Source organism: Homarus americanus, unplaced genomic scaffold (genome assembly GCF_018991925.1).
Source record: "Homarus americanus isolate GMGI-L3 unplaced genomic scaffold, GMGI_Hamer_2.0 scaffold6317, whole genome shotgun sequence".
NCBI lineage: Eukaryota > Metazoa > Arthropoda > Malacostraca > Decapoda > Nephropidae > Homarus > Homarus americanus.
In genome coordinates, this window is record NW_024730668.1 from 13,802,985 (window position 1) to 13,823,412 (window position 20,428).

The following is a 20,428-nucleotide window of genomic DNA, read 5'->3' on the forward strand; positions in this document are numbered from 1 at the left end:
TCAAATTCTGATGCATTTATAAGTTGATAATATTTGCGATGGCTGCTTGTGTCAGGACGAGGAACCAAAAATCCAGCCATCTCAGTCACTATCTTGGGTCTGGGAGAGAGCTCCTGAAGTCGGAGATGCCTACATTGAGAGATGCTTTGAGATACGGTGTGTTAATCAGGCAAATCAGTGAAAAGAACCAAAGAACTTACACAAACAAAGACATTGCCAGTGATATGACCAAAGCTGTCTTGGCACAGTACACTCTGGCTAACGCTCAGTTCAAGCCTCCAGTCATAACAAGTCAGAAGAAGATTAGTGAGAGACTGCTAGCCAGTTGGGAAAAGGCAAGAGATATCTCTTTTGGGAGAGGAAAACTTGCAGTTAAGGACAGCTTTGCCAAGCAACTGGACCAGTTATTTGACATAATTACTTGCAAGTGCCCAATTGTTCTCTGTCCTGAGTTTTGATGCGATCGTGACTGTAAATCCGAGGCCCACATCTCCTGTATTTGCAAGCGTGAACTGAAGATTCCTGTGATCGAACTGGCATTTGTCAAAGCACAGAGAGAGAAGACTGGCAGTATGGGGGCTCTCATGATTTCTAGCCAAGATATTCCGGAGTCCAAGAGACAGGAGGCTGCCACAGAGAGACAGAAGAGGAGAAGAGTTGCCGAGGAAAAGAGACTTGAGAAGGCCCAGGGTGAGGTAAAAAAGGCCGATGATTGGAGTCAAGCTGATTCAGAGTTTAATGACTTCCCCATGGCTGATCCGAGTGCTGACCAGGAGAATGGTGACTTTGTCCCTAACCCAGAAAATAATGATCCCAAACCTTCCAGGCATAAGATTCGAAATAGGAAAGATATCCCGAGCATAGCTCTGGCCAGCATGCGACACCACACTGGTCTCAGAGAAACTGCAGAGATAGCAACAGCTGCCTGGACTGACGGTGGTTTGATAACACCTGATGATGTTCACCTGGTGATAGATCATAACGAAGTAAGGAGAGCTCAGGAGAAACTTGTCAGTAACCTAGAAGAGGAGTTTGATAAGGGGATAAGAGAAAATGGAATCAATTGTTTGTTCTTTGATGGGAGAAGGGATGACACTAAAGTGTTCATGAAAGTTGGAGATTCTGACAAGTTGTTCCCTGCCATGGTGAAGGAGGAACACTACTCCTGCTGCAGTGAACCAGGAGGGAAGTATTTGTGGCATTTCACTCCAGAGAAAGATGACATCAGGAAACCAGCTGAGATAGTGGCAGATAACATTGTGAACTGGCTCAGAGAGAGGAACATAGACCAGACCCTGCAGGCCATTGGAGGGACAGCACCAACACGAACACAGAATTGGCAGGGGGGTCATACAGTGGATAGAGCGGAAGAGGTGGGAGGAAGCTGGTCTGGATTGTTGTGACCTCCACACCGCGGTGCCACTCAGACATCTGATCCAGGAGCTGGATGGCAGACTCTTTCAAACAACAGATGGTCCTGGTCCTCTTGGCAAGATGCTGGACTCTGCCACTGAGTTAAAATAAATCCGAGCTTTGAAAAAATCACAGTTGGCCTCCACTCGTTGAGCTTGCACATACTGTCATTGACGACCTGAGTACTGACCAGTACTATGGTTACGCGATTTACTGATGCCATCCAAAACTGGGGTCTCATGCCTGATGGGCACCTTTACCTGCAGATGGTCAGTCTCACATTCTGGGTGGCTCACAACGGCTCTCAGGTTCTGCAGAATTTGGGTCGCTCATCATAAACTGAAAGGGAACCAACTTCACAACCTGAGACTTATTGTCCAATTCATCGTGAGTGTCTACTTGCCAAATTGGTTCAACACCAAGGTCAAGTCATCGTTCTCCGAAGGTTCGAGGCATGTTCTCTTCCAGCTTGAGCTCCTGAGGAGTCAGCCAAGGAAGGTTGTTCAGATTGTGGAGCAGACTGTGAGGAGATCTTCCTGGTATGCTCATCCCGAGGCAGTTCTGCCGGAGCAATGCTCTGCAGTAGGATAGGAGGAGAGAATTGGCAGTCAAAAAGATCTTGGATATGAGACTTATGAGAGGATCTGGGCATGACGGAAATCTGTTGAGAGCCTGATTCCTTCAGGGGTCAGGAAGACTCCTGAGATAATCTGGAGTGCCAAGACCCTCCACTGATCTCATAGATCTGGATAACATCCAGGCTGGCAGTGAGCCCCTCTTACCTGCAGCCTCACCAATGTTCAAGTCAGAGCTTTCCTGGGCAACCCCATACATGTCCTGCCTGGCCACCGCACACCCAGGTATAGGCGTTGTGTACAGCAAGTGGCGAGGCCGAGTCACGATATTACAACCAGGAGAGGGAGGAAGGCTGCATCCGAGCTCAGGTGGTCAGCAGGGAGGTGATGAGTAGAAACAGAAGCAAGAAAGACATGTTCTCTATGGTGTACAGCAACACCGGGTCGTAGTAGTAAAACCGGTTTTTGTATTTGATGATTTTGTTTTCTAAAGGAATATTTAATTTAATAAATGTGTCAAGATCATTCGTTTCACTATTCTGGATCATTTTCATCCTAATAAATTAACCTGATGCATTTACTTTACTTTAAATAAGCTATTTAGTGGTGTTGGTAAAAGGGTGGGAATACTGAATTTTCATAAGATTTTAAGTTAAAATTTACCTAACAAAAAATGAAAACTTTTCAAATCTGAAGATATCACATGATTCTGCACATAGAACTACATCATTAATACCATGGGCCAATTTTTCAAACTCAAAAAAAAAAAAATTCGCCTCCGTATGACACACCCTATTAAGGTAGACCACATTTTTGGTTTTGCCATTAGCAGCAAGTATGTACAGATTTTTGCCAGTTCCCACTCTGGAGCATCCAACATAGAACTGTCCATGAGAGAAGCAAGGAAACACCAGGTTTAGGCCAACCATCTTTAGGGACTGTCCCTGGCTTTTGTAGATGGCCATGTCAAAGCTCACTTTAACCGGGAACTGAAGTCGCTTGAACTCAAATGGCAGATCAGTGGTGATGAGAGGCATCCTTGGTATAAAAACGTCCTCTCCTTTAGCTTTTCCTGTCAGTATTGTAGCTTCCAGTACATGTGGCATCATGTTCTTCACCACCAGTCTTGTGCCATTGCAGAGGATTGGTGGTTCAAGATTTCTTAAGAACATTATAGGAGTTCCAATCTTGAGAGTGAGGTGGTGAGGAGGCATTCCAGCGGGCTCCAAAGAATTATGGAATTCTGCAGGGTACTGGACTGCTTGGTCCTGGTCGATTACTGAATCAACAGATTTGAATAAGGTCTCACTGCCTGGAAGCTGTCTGAGTAGAGTTATATTGATTTCAGCCACTGTTTCATTCTTTGGTGCCAGAATTGCGCGTTCACGCAGCCACTTGCAATCCTTGTAGTGGTGGATAATGTTTGGGTAGACCATGTTAGTGAGCTCAGTTGAGGACTTTACAACATTTCCACATCCTTGAGGAATGATTATTTGTCCTTCTGAATCAACAGGGAAAGTTCCATTCCCAATCTGTAGTAGAAGGTTTGCAAACCGTCCAGCATCCTCATCTCCTTGTACATGTACTCTCATGTTTGTGGAAAGGGTGAGTGTCTGAACACTTCTCCAAAGGTATGATGCCTTGAGGCATGCATTCAGTTCATCAGCTGGAGTGCTTCGAGGAATGACAGGTAGGGTCTGGCGAAAGTCTCCAGCAATGACCATTGTAATGCCACCCATGAGCTGGTCATTTTCTCGTACGTCTTGCAATGTCCTGTCCAACGCTTCAAACGCTAACTTGTGAGACATAGTGCATTCATCCCAGACTATGAGGTTGCATTTTTCTAAGAGTTTTGCCTTTGCCGATCCTTTGTTGATGTTGCACACTGGATTCTCATTGTGAGCGAGGTTGAGAGGCAGTTTAAAAGTTGAGTGTGCAGTATGTCCTCCTTCTAGTAGTGTTGTAGCAATGCCTGAGGATGCCACAGCAAGAGCAATTTTCCCCTGATGACGTACTTTGGCTAACAGAAGGTTGATCAGGAATGTTTTTCCTGTCCCGCTAGGTGCACCAAGAAAGATCATACCTCCCTGCTCCGCTTGTATCGCTTGCAAGATCTGTTCATAAGCATTTGCTTGATTAGGCACCTGGTGAGGCTCATTTTCTTCAAGAAAATTCACCAGAACTTCAACTGAGTAGTCTGTCTCTCTGTGCAACTCCCTGTTTGCAACTACTGGTTCTTCTCGGTTTGGGGAAGGCAATCCAAAATCAGTCAGGTTTTTTCCGCATAGCTCCATTACTTTGACTTCCAGCATGATCAGAGCCCTGTTGAACTTGTCATCCATGAACTCAATCTCTTGACCAGGATGTTCTCTTCTTGCTTGATGAAGCAGATCCTCTGAAAGACTTTCTTGGTGGTTTGCCCAGAGCTGATTTGGGTTGTAAAGTCCACATGTAGCAATCATGATGGCAAACAGGTTCCTCATTCTCATTGGCGATTTAGTAGCTGCTGCCTCTTCTAATGTGTCATTCCAGTGACCATCATCTTACAGTAGGCCAAGGAGATTGCACGCTTCCTAATAGGTTCTGCAGAATTGTCCATTCACTGTCTTGAGTGCTGCATATGATGTTGGGCCACGGATGTGGTGCAAAAGTAGTCTCAAACAATAGCATTCAAAGTTGTTGGGGTGAACCGTGTAGACACGTCCCAAAACATTGCCTGACTTTATCCCTGGATATCCTTCAACATCGGATCCTTGAGCTCTTCTCTGGAACTTTTTCATTGAAGCCTGCCATATGTAGAACTTGGGTACGTCAACATACAGGACTATTTGAGCAAACTCATCTTCCTGTGAAAGCTTGAAGAATGTAGTGAGGGTCGTATCAGCAGGATTTGCCATTTGATTTTGGAGGGACTCTTCTGTGAAGTATACTTTTTGTCCATTTTCCAGGTGAACAGCCAGATGAACTACTGTTGGACATCGTTCGTGTATGGGAAAATTAAGAATTCTCCACAGGGCTTCATTGCTGTATATCATCACTACATATAACACCACCCATCATCACTACATATAACACCACCCAACATCACTACATATAACAACATCCATCATCACTACATATAACATCATCCATCATCACTACATAAAAACCATCCATCATCACTACATATAACACCATCCATCATCACTACATATAACACCACCCATCATCGCTACATATAACACCATCCATCATCACTACATATAACACCATCCATCATCACTACATATAACACCACCCAACATCACTTCATATAACAACATCCATCATCACTACATATAACATCATCCATCATCACTACATATAACACCATCCATCATAACTACAGATCGGTAAAGTAGGTTCCGAGATTCTCGTGCTGACACACAAACACACATACTTCACTGTTTTATATATATATATATATATATATATATATATATATATATATATATATATATATATATATATATATATATATATATATATATATATATATATATATATATATATGTATAGATCCACAATGAAAACGTGGATAAGATAAATCTTGATAAAATCACACGGTGCTCCGTTGTTTCCCCCGTATGATTTATCAAGATATATATATATATATATATATATATATATATATATATATATATATATATATATATATATATATATATATATATATATATATATATAATGTGTGTGTGTGTGTGTGTGTGTGTGTGTGTGTAAATATAAGTAATCCCAAGAGTACAACTGTACGGAGTAATAAATCATACTATTAAGAGTAGAATTGTACTTAAATTACTTTTATTTAAAGGTCATTCAAAGGTACATGTACTGTACTAGCATACTCATAGAAGCACTTACACACCATCAGCTCAGGCGTGTTTACTAAACACACACAAACATAAATGTTGCCTAGCAACCGCAAAACACACACACACACACACACACACACACCCTAAACTAACCTGACATAATCCATCCTAACTTAACTTAAAGCAAGCTGATTTAACGTAATCCCACATAAACTAACCTAACCTATTGCAATTATCGTTTATCACAAATTCTTACTTCACTTTAATCAACAATATCTTTCTCTCTTTACTATTGTCCTATAACGACGCAATTCTCTTATTCTCTCCTAGTTATTATTCCTTCTTATTGTCTCACCTTTTGTCTATTCTTTAACTATCCTTTCTTGTCTTAATTTAATTATTATTTCTCTTAATTTTTGTTATTTCTCCCTTAAATGTGTATATTTGCCTTTGTATGTGTGTGTGTGTGTTTGTGTATATGTGTGTTTGTGTATTTGTCTCTATGTCTGTGTGTATGTGAGTCTGTCTGCCTGCGTGTGTGTCAGTGAGTCTGTACATATGGATTTTTATCTGCCTCTCTGAGTCTGGGTGAGTCTGTTTCTCTCTGTGTGTATTTTTCTATATGTCTATGTGTTTGTGTGTCCGTGTGTCTATGAGTCTGTGTGGCTGTGAGTCTATGAGTACGTCTATTTGTGTCTGTCTCATTTATTACAGCCAGGCGGAGGGTGTATTAAGGGAATTTATCACGGAGTCTTCCAGCCATGTCTCCCTGTGTGTGTAATAATAATAATAATAATAATAATAATAATAATAATAATAATAATAATAATAATAATAATAATAATAATAATAATAATAATAATAATAATAATAATAATAATAATAATTATTATTATTATTATTATTATTATTATTAACGGTTTATTGAAAAAGTTGTGCAGCCCGAAGGCTGAAAATATACACTGGACATAAATGACTTATTACATACATTGGTGGTTTAGCAAAAGCCTTCATTAGAGAAAGGTAAAGGAACATACAGTGAACATACAGATTAAATGTTTACAGTGGAGGTCACGTAGATCTTGTGCGCTGAGGTGTTGAACAGCAAACACGTAGTGTAGTAACTTCCTCATAGATGGTGTTATGAGGGACCTCACGTGGTGTAGTAGTTCCCTCATAGGTGGTGTTATGAGGGGCTTGACATGGTGTAGTAATTCCCTCACAGATGGTGTTATAAGGGGCACCACGTGGTGTAGTAATTCCCTCACAGATGGTGCTATGAGGGGCCTGATGTGGAGTAGTAATTCCCTCACAGATGGTGTTATGAGGGACCTGACGTGGTGTAGTAATTCCTTCACAGATGGTGTTATGAGGAGCCTCACGTGGTGTAGTAATTCCCTCACAGATGGTGTTATGAGGGGCCTGATGTGGTGTAGCAATTCCCTCACAGATGGTTGTTATAAGGGGTCTCACGTGGTGTAGTAATTCCCTCACAGATGGTGTTATGAAGAATCTCACATGATCCTTGTAGCAACTCATTCACTACGTGGTGTCGTAGCATCATGGGGACACCATGTGGTCTGGTGTCACAGGACCTCACTCACTCAAATGAGTGAGGTGCGGTCCCAGGCCTCCCTATCGTGGACGGATTAACACATAGCAGGTGTTGTTGAGTCTCAGGGGAAGTTATCACTGAGTACTTGGGTCCTCACTGTGTGAAGGTTAGCTTGGGTACGACTCAGCTGTTACTGTTGAGTTGTTTTTCGCTGACTTAAGCACTGTTCACCACTATTCAACACTGGTTGCATTCCTTTCCTAAATGAAATAGTAATTTCAGGCGAGAACTTGTTGATATTCCGGTGGGGAGGAGGGTTCAGGAAAGGGAGTTGGTATGGGCCAACATAACAGTTGACCTGGCTGCTGCCAGAGCAGCGCCAAGTACATCTTGACCCTTCGGTGGACAAGGATGATGTGTGTGTGCTACACGTACTCTAGTTTCCTTCTCTACAAACACTGGATCTAGGGGTAGAGCCTCACAGGACCTCAAGGCTCACCAAATAGTCAATAACGATAGATCTGTCCACGATATATACTCTGTGTGTGTGTGTGTGTGTGTGTGTGTGTGTGTGTGTGTGTGTGTGTGTACTGCACATATTAATGAAAATACGACACCTTTATGGACATCTCTTTTGTGTTAGAGAGTTTTGATGGAAGCTGTTCAAGTGAGTGCATTTACGGTTGTTGTGTGTGTGTGTGTGTGTGTGTGTGTGTGTGTGTGTGTGTGTGTGTGTGTGTGTGTGTGTATGTGTGTATGTGTGTGTGTGTGTGTGTGTGTGTGTGTGTGTGTGTGTGTGTGTGTGTGTGTGTGTGTGTGTGTGTGTACTGCACATATTAATGAAAATACGACACCTTTATGGACATCTCTTTTGTGTTAGAGAGTTTTGATGGAAGCTGTTCAAGTGAGTGCATTTACGGTTGTTTTGTGTGTGTGTGTGAGTGTGTGTGTGTGTGTTCGCACATAGGTGTGGTGAAATGCATCTAGTGTGACAGCATTATGTCAGTGTTAAGGTGCAAGCACTGCTTGCTCCCTCTCGCTTTCAGCTACCGCTGCTGGCTAACCCTCGTGGCGAACAGGGAAGCAACTTGCATAAGTTTTACCCAGCCTTCTCACCATCAAGACTCCTGCTGTGCCTCCTTGTGGCAACACATGGTAACTGGGTGCCGCGTGGGCCCAGGCTAGACCGGCAAGAGATTTCGGAGTAGCAGTGGGAACCAGAGGGACGGCCCATAAGCCTACTGGCATGTGGATACGTCCTGGTGCCTACAACCATTGTCCTGCTTCCTTGCGGATTAACCTTGGTAGGTGCAAGGCTACGGGAGTTAACCCCGAACGAAAAATCTGCTGTGGAGCTCTGCATCAGAAAGACATGCTTACAGAGCTCCAACATGACCCTAACGGCGGTATAGGCGGTAGAGATGACCACCACCATGGGAACAAAACGACTACACCGGCGGACGAAGGCAATGCCTAGGGACAGGCTGCTAAGGCGAAACCCAACGAACTGGGCTATCAGCAGTCTATTGCAACTCTCCTTCTCCCCAGTCGTTGCAACACTTGCACCACTGGATCAGGAAAAGGGAGAGCCAAGATGTGTGGCTGCAGCCTGCACTCCACCCTCACCACATAAATCAACTAACGCGAAGCCATTATCCACCTCATCATATCTTTCATCAACATCAAAACCCATATACCCCCAAAAGTCTTAAGGCGACGGACAAGTGGCAACGGGAACAGGCAGAGATGACTGCCGGGAGTCTCTAGTCAAAGCTCTGTGCATGGGCGGCACAGATAAGATGGTCGATTATGCACTGGGTTCTAGGCAGAAGTGTAATCCGGTCATATATGTGCGATTGAGCAGCCCCTTAGAGGAGCCACTCTGCTCACCCCACATAGGGAGGGGGCTAGAAAAGGTGCCCTAAACAAAGCCGGCCTAAATAAACAACCTGACTGGGCAACCGCACCCAGTAAGGTCATCCTAGTGCAGTCGAAAACACAATCAAAATCACAGATCCAAACGAAAACAAACTATACAACCTCTTATGGTCGCTGCAAGGAATGTCAGGACACTTCTGGATACTTACACAAATAAGCGTCCTGAAAGAAGAACCGCCCCTGTGGCAAAAGAGCTGGCTAGGTGTATCATCGACATAGCAACCATTAGTGAGTCCCGGCTCAAAGATGAGGGTCATCTCACAGAACAGGGGTCTGGCTATACCTTCTTCTGCAAGGGTAAGCCTTCTGCGGAGAGAAACTGCATTTATGAAGTTGGCTTTGCCATCCGCCAACGCATCCTACACAAGCTAACTGAAATGCCTATTGGTATCAACGACCGCCTCATAATGCTTCGAGTCCCACTGAATTACTCACGTGATGCAGAAGGTGACATCACGGAGGACTTTTACGCCAACCTCGATAGAGTGCTAACCTCTATCCCAAGAGAAGATAAGGTTGTGCTCCTTGGTGACTTCAATGCCAGAGTTGGCAATGATACTGACATTTGGCAGGGAACCATAGAAAGAAAGGGACTAAGCAAGTGTAATCCCAACAGCCTACTCTAATCAGCAAGTGTGCTGCAAACAACCTCACTATCACCAATACCTTGTTTAGGCAGGTCGACAAGTTCAAGTGTTCGTGGCAACACTGGCATCTCATTTACTACATCATTGTCAGAGAAAGAGATCGCCAAGATTTCCTCATCGTCCATGCCATGCATGGCTCAGACCACTGTGACACTGATCATCAGCTCGTCAGAGCCAAGCTCTCACCTCACGTTGCCCCAAAACGGTGAAGTCAGCAAGCCTCTAGAAGAGCTTTTGACACTAAGCGTCTGGAGGATCCAGTGGTAGCACATGCTTTCAGAGAGCAGCTCGAACATGGGCTGATAAACAACCCACAGCAAACAACACAAATCCCAGAGCCGAATGGGATATTCTCGATACTATCATGACATAAACCTACAGAGATACCCTCGGCCAGATCGAAAGAATACACCAGGGCTGGTTTGCCAAAAATGACTTGGCAATCAATACAATCATCGATGATAAACGTGAGTCTTTAACTGACTGGCAGAACAACCCTCAGTCTCGGACCAAAGCTGATACCTTCAGCAAGAAGGTGGCGACCCATCGGGAACTTCGCAATCTAAACAACGACTGGTTTAAAAATAAAGCATATGAAACAAAAAAAATGCAGATCAGAACAAGATGAACGAATTTTTCAATTCCACTAAAATATTTCATGGGACAATCACTCGTGGCGAAGCCCCCTTCCGCTCATCCGACGGTAACTTCATAATCAAAGACGATAAAGGCCTCCTTCAGCTCTGGAAAGAGCACTACCATTCATTGCTCAACCGAAACACCGATGTGGACATCGGACTACCCAGCAGGTCTCCCAGTATCCAGAGCAGACCCACCTTAGTTATCCTCCATCCTGGATGAGGTAGCTACTGCCATCAAACAGATGAAAAATAACAAAGCCTCAGGGCCTGATGTAATCCCAGCCTAGGTGTATAAAGCAGGAGGACCTCTGCTTACTAGCTGTCTCCACTCTCTCCTGGAGAATATGTGGGAAAAGGAGGAAATCCCCCAAGCACTTAAACACGCCTCCATCGTCAATATTTATAAGAACAAGGGAGACCGGTCAAACTGATGCAACTATCATGGGATCTCGCTGCTGTCTGTAGCTGGCAAGATTATCCCCCAAGTCCTCCTAAATAGACTCCTTACTGAGGCGCAAAACTTCCTCCCAGAATACCAATGTGACATTGGACCATCACGTGGCACCACGTGATACAGGAAAAGTGCAGAGAACAGCGTCATGACCTGTATATGGCCTTAACATCAACCTAACCAAGGCCTTCGACTCAGTCAACAGAAAAGCCCTCTGGTGGACCCTCAGCCGTTTTGGCTGCCCACCAAAATTCATCGTCATTGTGAGGCAACTACAGTTGGTATGAACGGCAGTGTCCTGCACAATGGCACCCAGTCTGAGTTCTTCCCCATCCAAGCTGGGGTGAAACAGGAGTGTGTGCTGGTACCAATTCTCTTTTCCATTTTCTTGGCTGCCTTCCTTATTCGTGCCAGTGCCAATTTAGCTGGCGGGGTAGACATCAAGTACCGGATGAAGGGTCTTTTCAACATAAGACGACTCCAGGCAAGAACAAAGGTGTCGGCAGCTTCCATTACTGAACTTCACTATGCAGACGACCTCACCCTTGTTGCTCACACTGAACACAACCTACAGGAGATCCTGAACACCTACGCAGATGCGTATACACACTTCGGCCTTGAGGTGAATGTACATAAGAATCAGATTCTCTTTCAACCTGCCCCTTGTTCAAACACATCTCCACCATTCATCCAGCTTAATGGTACTACCCTCTCTAATGTTACCCACTTTCGGTATCTCGGTTCCCACCTGTCCACCACCGCAAACATCGATGAAGAGATTCAGCACTGGATCAGATGTGCAATTGTGCATCTCAAGCCTTTGGCAGACTCTGAAACCGTGTCTTCAGCTGTAGGGAGCTGAAATTATCTACAAAGTTACACGTATATCGAGCAGTGTTCCTCCCCACCCTGCTATATGGCAGCGAGACATGGGTCACATACAGGAGGCACCTCAAGGCACTTGAAAACTTTCACCAATGTAGTCTACATTCCAGCCTCCGTGTTCGCTGAGAAGACAAGAGAACAAACGTCAGTATTCTTTCTGACACTCACTGTAGGAGCATCAAGGCTATCATTATCCATGAACAACTACGCTAGACTGGCCATGTTACCCGCTTGGACGACAGTAGACTGCCAAAGCAGCTACTTTGCAGTCACTTAGCGAATAGTAAACGTAACGCCGGCGGTCAACTGAAAAAGTGCCAAATCAACCCCCTCACTTGGGAATCGATTAGTCCACATCGTAACTCTTGCAGGAGCACCACACGTGAATGTGTAAATACTTCGCAGTTAGCCCGACTGCAAACCGAGGCAGACAAGTGCCAAAGCCGGAAAGACCCTGCCACCACCCCTCCTGCACTCGATGTAGCCCTCCCTTTGTGCAACTAATGTGAACGACTCTCTCGGTCCCGTATCGACCTATTTAGTCACATCAAATCTCACCATTGAAAGTTGCATCTATAATAACTCATATCATTATATTATAGCTGAATGATCGTCATACTCGATTCCCAGTGACAGCAAAGTAGGCTTCATCCTCAATAAGCAAGAATTCACAGATGCCATTGCTTTAAGGTACGGTAGGCCCAGTAGAAGGTTTGCCCTCCCAATGCATGTGTGGCTCATCTTATCACATCGACCACGCCATGGTGTTCAAGAACAGGGGCTTCGTATGCATGAGGCATGACGAAGTAAGGGATCTAACAGCAAATCTACTGAGGGAAATCTGCCACGACGTCACGGTGGAACCGCCCCTCCTTCCATTGGACGGTAAGAACCTCCGCCACAGGACTTCAAACACATCCAACGAAACCCATTTGGACGTCAGTGGTCGAGGATTCTGGACGTGGGGACTGCGAGCCTTTTTTGACTTAAAGATTTTTTATCCCATGGCCGCATGTCACTTCAACTGAAGCTCTCGATCCTGCACACAGGAGGAACGAGAAAGACAAGATTAGGGCATATGGGGAGAGAATTCAGAACGTTGATCAATGCAGCTTCACTCCTCTGATGTTCACATCCTCTGGCGGGATGGGACCAAGTGCAAGACGATTCTATGCCAGACTCTCGGAGTTGTTATCTGAATGGGAGCAGCAGCCCAGAAGTTATGTTACAGCCTGGTTGAGATGTCGACTGTCCTTCACTCTGCTTAGATCTGCATTGCTTTGCCTCAGGGGAACGAGAGCATAGGCCCCAAAGCCGAAAACAGTCGCAGATTTTGAGTTTGAGGCAACAGTCACTGAATGCCACATAGATCTGCGGCTCAACTAACTGAACACAGCCAGGGTAGCTTGTTATGTATTAGGATAGTTAATATTAAGGTAATAAAATAACCGTGGTAACATTATGAGATGTTCTTATTACCACCATGCTATTGTACTATTCCAGATGATACTAAATGTTACATATTACTTCCTTGAGATAAATGTATAGTATATATATCAGGTGCCTAAAAGAGAGCTCAGGTTCTCAACTGGCTCAGACATGTTAATATTGTTATTATTATCCACCCTGTATATGTGTTTTCTGGCTAAACAAACTGTTTCAATTCAATTCAATTCAAGGCGTAGCTATTGGGGGAGGCCGGAGGCCACTTTTCGAAAAAAAAAAGTAGTATGGGAGGTACTAATGGTAGACCCTGCTTCCATATGGGATTACCAAAATTGTGACCAAGTCCCAGGTTGCTGATCTCTCTTTCTGCCTCATTTACACACAATTGCAGGGTCTCAATTGTCTCTCTTACTGTTGACAATACAGCAAATATAACCGGACTCATTCTTGATCTGTTTTATTCATTCTATTTTATTCTCCTATGTCAGTTGATATTAATATTGAAGCGGGGACTTCTCTGATGGGTCCCACTGGTCGGGAAGGTTGTGGACCGCAGGGCCGACCTGATTATCATCAAACTACTGGGGCCTCAACTGACGCCACCGCAGTTGCTGGAAGAACTGCTTTTTTCACACTTCATTCTTCCAACATTCGCGGCCTGAGATCCAATTTTCCTTCTGTGGAGCACAATCTATTAACCTCTTCGCCCCACCTCTTACTACTTTCCGAACTTCAACTGACCAAGGCAGATTCACCCAAACATTTTCAAGTCTCCAACTACAACCTTTATACCTCCTTCCGTTCTAAGGGAGGTGTATGCGCCTACTGCAACACACGTACACCGATAGCTCGACTCACGGATCTTGAATCTTCCCTTTATGATGTCATCTGGCTCAAAATATCTCTACCAACTGTGACTATTTTCCTTTGTTTCCTATACTGTTCTACCAACTCTACTAATTATTTCGAACTCTGTAACTCTCTCACTTCTTGGCATGAGTCGTTGCTATCCACACACCCTATCACCGAGTTCCTCTACCTAGGGGATTTCAATGTACATCACAGAGTGTGGCTTGGCTCTGCAAGGGATGACCCAGGTGGAACTGAGGCACTCTCTTTTTCCTTACTTAATGATTTGGAACAAATAATCAAACGCCCTACACGCGTTCCTGATCGATCCGATCAACTTGCTAACATTCTCGATCTTTTTTTACCTCTAACCCCTCACACTATTCATACTCAATTTCTGCCTCCTTTGGGTCTTCAGATCACCTCCCTCACCCCTCTCTGAACGTCAACTATGGCACTATCAGAGGGCAAGCTGGCAGTCCTTGCGAGAATTCTTCACCGACTTTCCTTAGGATGAATGTTTCTTTTCCACTCGGGACGCCTCGGTATGTGCTGACAGCATTGCTGGGGTTATACAGGGTGGTATGAGTACATTTATCCCATCTTTTACCAAAACTTTCACTTTACAATCATGGCTTGGTCGTTCCTGTTCTCTTGCATGTAGGGTGAGAAATAGTACATATCGAGCTATGAAACTATCTCCTTCTCCTATTACCCATACCTCTTTCATTACTTCTAGGAAGCGTTGTAAGGCTATTCTTCGTAGGGTCAAGCGGAATTTTATAAAAAGAAAGACCGGTGTCCTGACTATTTCTTCCTCTAGTAAATCTTTCTGGTTCTTAACCAAAAACATCTACAGTATAGTAACTTCTGCACCACTTATTTTCCTCCTCTCTTCCGACCTGATAACTCCATAGCCAACTCTCACCCTGAAAAAGCCAACCTCTTTGGCACCTTATTATCCGCTAATTCCACCTTAGACGATTCCTACTCTATCCCTCCTACCCCTGCTCCTTCGACTGAACCTATGCACTTTCCTATAATCTCCACTCGCAGGGTTGCCAGTGTGTTATCCAGGTTGAATGAGAGTAAGGCGCATGGACCGGACGGAATATCCCCTCATGTTCTGAATGAGTGTGCTGTACTTGCTCGCCTCTTTCGCCTCTGCCTCAAAACCCAAACTTTTCCTTCTTCTTGGAAGCATGCTTTGGTTCAGCCCATCCCGAAGAAGGGTGACCATTCTAATCCCTCTAACTATCGTCCCATTGCCCTAACTTCATCCCTCTCTAAGATTTTCGAAACTATCTTGAACTCCCATTTTCTCCCTCACCTTGAACGCCATTCTCTTTTCTCGGATCACTAGTATGGCTTTCGCCAGGCTAGATCTACTGGTGATATACTCTCTTACTGCACCCATCTTTCGTCATCCTCTCTTAGGGGTTATGGGGAAACTTTCTTCGTGGCCCTCGACATCTCCAGAGCATTTGACAGGGTATGGCATAAGTCTTTGCTTTCTAAACTTCCCTCCTATGGTTTCTTTCCCACTTTGTTTTCTAATCTCTAGCTTCTTTGAGAACCGATCCATGGCAGTTGTTGTCGAGGGATCGATCTCTCGCTCTTTCTCTACCAATAGTGTTTTAATTTTAGTTTAACAAATTTATTGGCAAAGCTTGTAGTACAGTTTGCCTATTCTGAGTAATTCAGTCAGGTCTTGACACTGAGGGTGGTATCACTTCTCACTGCCACGCAGGACAGAGGTTTATACACAAAGAAGTACATCATATTCATTAACAGCTATAAATGTAAAGAGGTTAGATTCATATGGGTCATGCCACTGTTCACTGCCATGCAGGACAGGGGTTCGTACACAAAGAGATGCATCACATTCATTGACAGTGCATATACATATATGTACACACACACATACACATGTACATACATATACACATATGCATATACATATACATGTGCATATATATACACATATACACACATACACACATACATACACATATACACACATACATACATATACGTCGGTCAGATTCATGTGGGTAATATCACTCTTCACTGCCATACAGGACAGAGGTTCGTACACAAAGAATGCATCATATTCATTGACACTATATAGGGTCTGATTCATGTGGGTAATGCCACTGTTCACTGCCATGCAGGACAGAGGTTCGTACACAAAGAAGGAAATACATCATATTCATTAGCAGTATATATAGGTCAGTGGATCACACACATTGGAGTCATATTCTAATTGAAGACTAATCAGCGTGGGCTAGCAAATTTGGGATGAACAGCAAGAATGTCCTCAAGCACATCTGATTCAATGAAGTAATTACATAGTTCAAGATACAATAAGTCAGGTGGCCTGAAGTCTTTGACAGTGTCACATCAATAATATAGTGTTCAAGGTTATGCTTTAGAGCAGTGGTTCTCAACCTTGTTTGCCTCATGCACCCCTTTCACCATATGTCAGAATGTCATTCCCCCCTCCTTTCCAAGATTGTCTGCCTCAAAAAGTGCATATAATACTGAAAATCCTTTATTTTTTCCATATTAGTATCAGTTTCCCCTGAAAACCTGAGGGGGGAAATTCCCCCCTGGTTGAGAACCCCTGCTTTAGAGGTTTATCACAAAGTTTACATGCTGAGTGTTCTGGTATGGGTACAGCGTTACTAACTTGCCAGATGTGTCTGTATCCTAGTCTAATTCTGGCCACGACTACATCACATTGTCTGGTTCTGTCCTTAAGCTGGCCATACCGGTACCTCTTGTCACAAAATTTTTCATATTTACTAAAGCTACAACTGTCAGGTCTCTCTGCATTTTTCACTTCTAGATCAGAGTTCATGATTCTGACTTGAATGTTTTTAATTACAGCATTGGAAAGGCCAAGGTCACGGTCAACATTTTCTTTCTAACATGCCTCATTGGCCAGTCTATCAGCACGGTCATGATACCTGATTCCAACATGGGACGGAATCCACACAAATTCGTTACGAAAGTTGTTCTCATTGGCAGTTATCACATTCCTTTTAATATCACATACAACTTTAGTGGTGTCCCAAAGGGTTCTGTTCTTTCACCCACTCCCTTCCTTCTTTCACCTGCTCTCTTACCTTCTTTTATCAATGATTTACTTCACATATAACTAATTCTATCCATTCTACGCTGATGATTCTACTCTTCACTCTTCTTCACATTTTCCCCTTCCTCTTAACTCTCAAAATAGATCTGTTTCTAGAGCTGATATCATTACTTCTATCAATGCAGATCTGTGCAGCATCTCTGAATGGGGAGCCAGAAACGTGGTTAAATTCAATATTAATAAAACTCAGTATCTACCAATTACACTTTCTAAATTAGATGATCTCCCACCACTTACATTTTGAAATAGATATGCTAGGCATCACCATTTCCTCCAATATGTCATGGAAATCCCACATCCTTAACATAGCTAAAGCTGCCTCCCGAAAGCTGGGAATGCTGTACAGATGCCGTAGCTATTTCACTCCTGAGCAGTTGCTTCAAGTATATAAGGGATTCATTCGTCCTAACTTGGAGTGTTGCTCTCACATCTGGGGTGGCTCTTCTTCTGTCCAACTGTTAGATAGGGTGGAAACAAAGGCATTTCGTCTTATTATCTCTCATCCTTTAGTTGACAATCTTTCTTCCCTTTCTCTTCGCCGCAATGTTGCTTCACTCTCTCTCTTTTACAGGTACGGGCAATGTTCGGTGGATTTGGCATCTTGTGTTCCTCCGGCAAGGCCGTGGGCTCCTAATACATGTCTTGCCTGCGGTGCCCACCGTTTCTCTGTGGATGTCGGTCACAATAGAATACTCCGTTATAGTACATCCTTCTTTCCTCACACAGCCAAACTCTTGAATGCTCTGCCTTCTTCTGTGTTTCCATAATTGTACAATCTGTCTCACTTTAAAAAGCTGGTTTTCCGGCATCTTCGAGGTGTAGTTTAACACAGTATAACCTGTTTCTTCTCTATGTTTAACTTCTTTCTGTTCTGAATTTTTCGCCCCTAGGGCTAATTCCCGTAAAAAAAGAAAAGATACTCGATTCCGAGTGACAGCAAAGTAGTAGTAGAATGGGTACGAGTTTCTGTCTCTTTTATTATTATTATTATTATTATTATTATTATTATTATTATTATTATTATTATTATTATTATTATTATTATTATTATTATTATTATTAGTATTAGTATTATTAGTATTATTATTAATATTATTATTATTATTATTATTGTTATTATTATTATTATTATTATTATAATATATTAATATTTTTTATTCATCATTATTATTATTATTATTATTATTATTATTATTATTATTATTATTATTATTATTATTATTATTATTATTATTATTATTATTATTATTATGTACTATTATTATTATTTATTATTCATTATTATTAGTATTATCCCTTCTCACTACAAGTATACATTATTGAAGAACATCGGACTATTTATCCAGTTATCCTTTACTCTCGCCTCTCTAACTTGCCTTATTCGCCCGTCTATCCTCTCTTTTTATCATCGTAATATCCGTCTTTGTCACAGGGTCGTTTTAGTTTTTGCAAATAGTGATGTATAGCTGAGTGGACAGAGCAGCCAAGCGCGTGATATCCTCTAAACGTGGGTCTACACTCTCACACAACTCGTTTTGTTGTGTTAGCATTTGCATTGTAATTTGTGTATGGTCCCTTTGACAGCTATATGTATGTCTGTCTGTCTGTCTGTCTGTTTGTTTCTGTCTATATGTCTGCATTTTTTTCTCTATCTTTCTGTCTGTCTGTCTGACTGTTTTCCTCTGCCTGTCTGTTGTTTCTGTCTGTCTATCTGACTGTTTTCCTCTGCCTGTCTCTGTTGTTTCTGTCTGTCTGTTTGTCTGTCTGTATTCCTGTTTGTTTGTCTGTCTACCTGCCTGTCTACCTCTATCTCTGTCCTTTTCAGCATGTCTGTTTCTGTCTATGTGTGTCTTTAATTGTCTGTGTCTATCTATCAGTCTTTCTCTTCACTTGTCTCTCTCTCCGTCTATTCCCCTATTTCTTATTATATTCTTTTTAATTTCCATCTTTTTCTCTCATTTCTTTCTCTCATCTATCTATATCTTCTTTTGTGTTGTCTTCTACTATTTCTTTCTCATTCTCTCTTCCTCATATATCCCCCCCTCTTTTTTTCTCTCTTTTATCTTACCTTACCTGGCATATAGATCAGTGGAAAGGTAAGACAAATAAATATACAGAGAGAGAGAGAGAGAGAGAGAGAGAGAGAGAGAGAGAGAGAGAGATGGTGGGATGATGGAGGGAGAGAGAGACGCTGGAATAATGAAGAAGGTTGAGTGACATTTCATAATTATATACTGATGAAGATTATAAAAATAATAATAAAAATAATAATAATAATAATAATAATAATAATAATAATAATAATAATAATAATAATAATAATAATAATAATAATAATAATAATAATAATAATAATAATAATAATAATAATAATAATAATAATAATAATAATAATAATAATAATAATAATAATAATAATAATAATAATAATAATAATAATGATAATAATAATAATAATAATAATAATAATAATAATCATAATAATAATAATAATGATGATGATGATGATGATATTAATAGTAATATTAATAATAATAATAATAATAATAATAATAATAATAATAATAATAATAATAATAATAATAATAATAATAATAATAATAATAATAATAATTAATAATGGGAAGAAGAAGATGAGGAAGAAGAAGAAGTTGAAGAAGAAGAAGAAGAAGAAGAATTCTACTGTTTCATGCTTTCACAGTTTCATAGTCTGTAATGAATTCTCTTCTTGTGCTGTTCTCGCTGCTGTTCACCTCCTGACGCCCACACGCTACGAGCGTTTACAGCCTCACTGCTCACATACTGTTGTTATTGTGTGGCAGACTCTACATGTGCTGCTGCTGTCTGCTGAACGTGGTGTTACTGTTAGCTCTGTTATTACTGTTATTGGTTCTCTCTGTTATGGTTGTTATTTGTTCTCTGTTATTGCTGTTATTTGTTGATGATTTTTTTATTAATTTTGGTTCTGTCAACAAGTGTTGTTCTCTGATGCTGCTGCTTTCTATTGTTAGTTTTTTCTCAGCCGTTTATTTTCATCC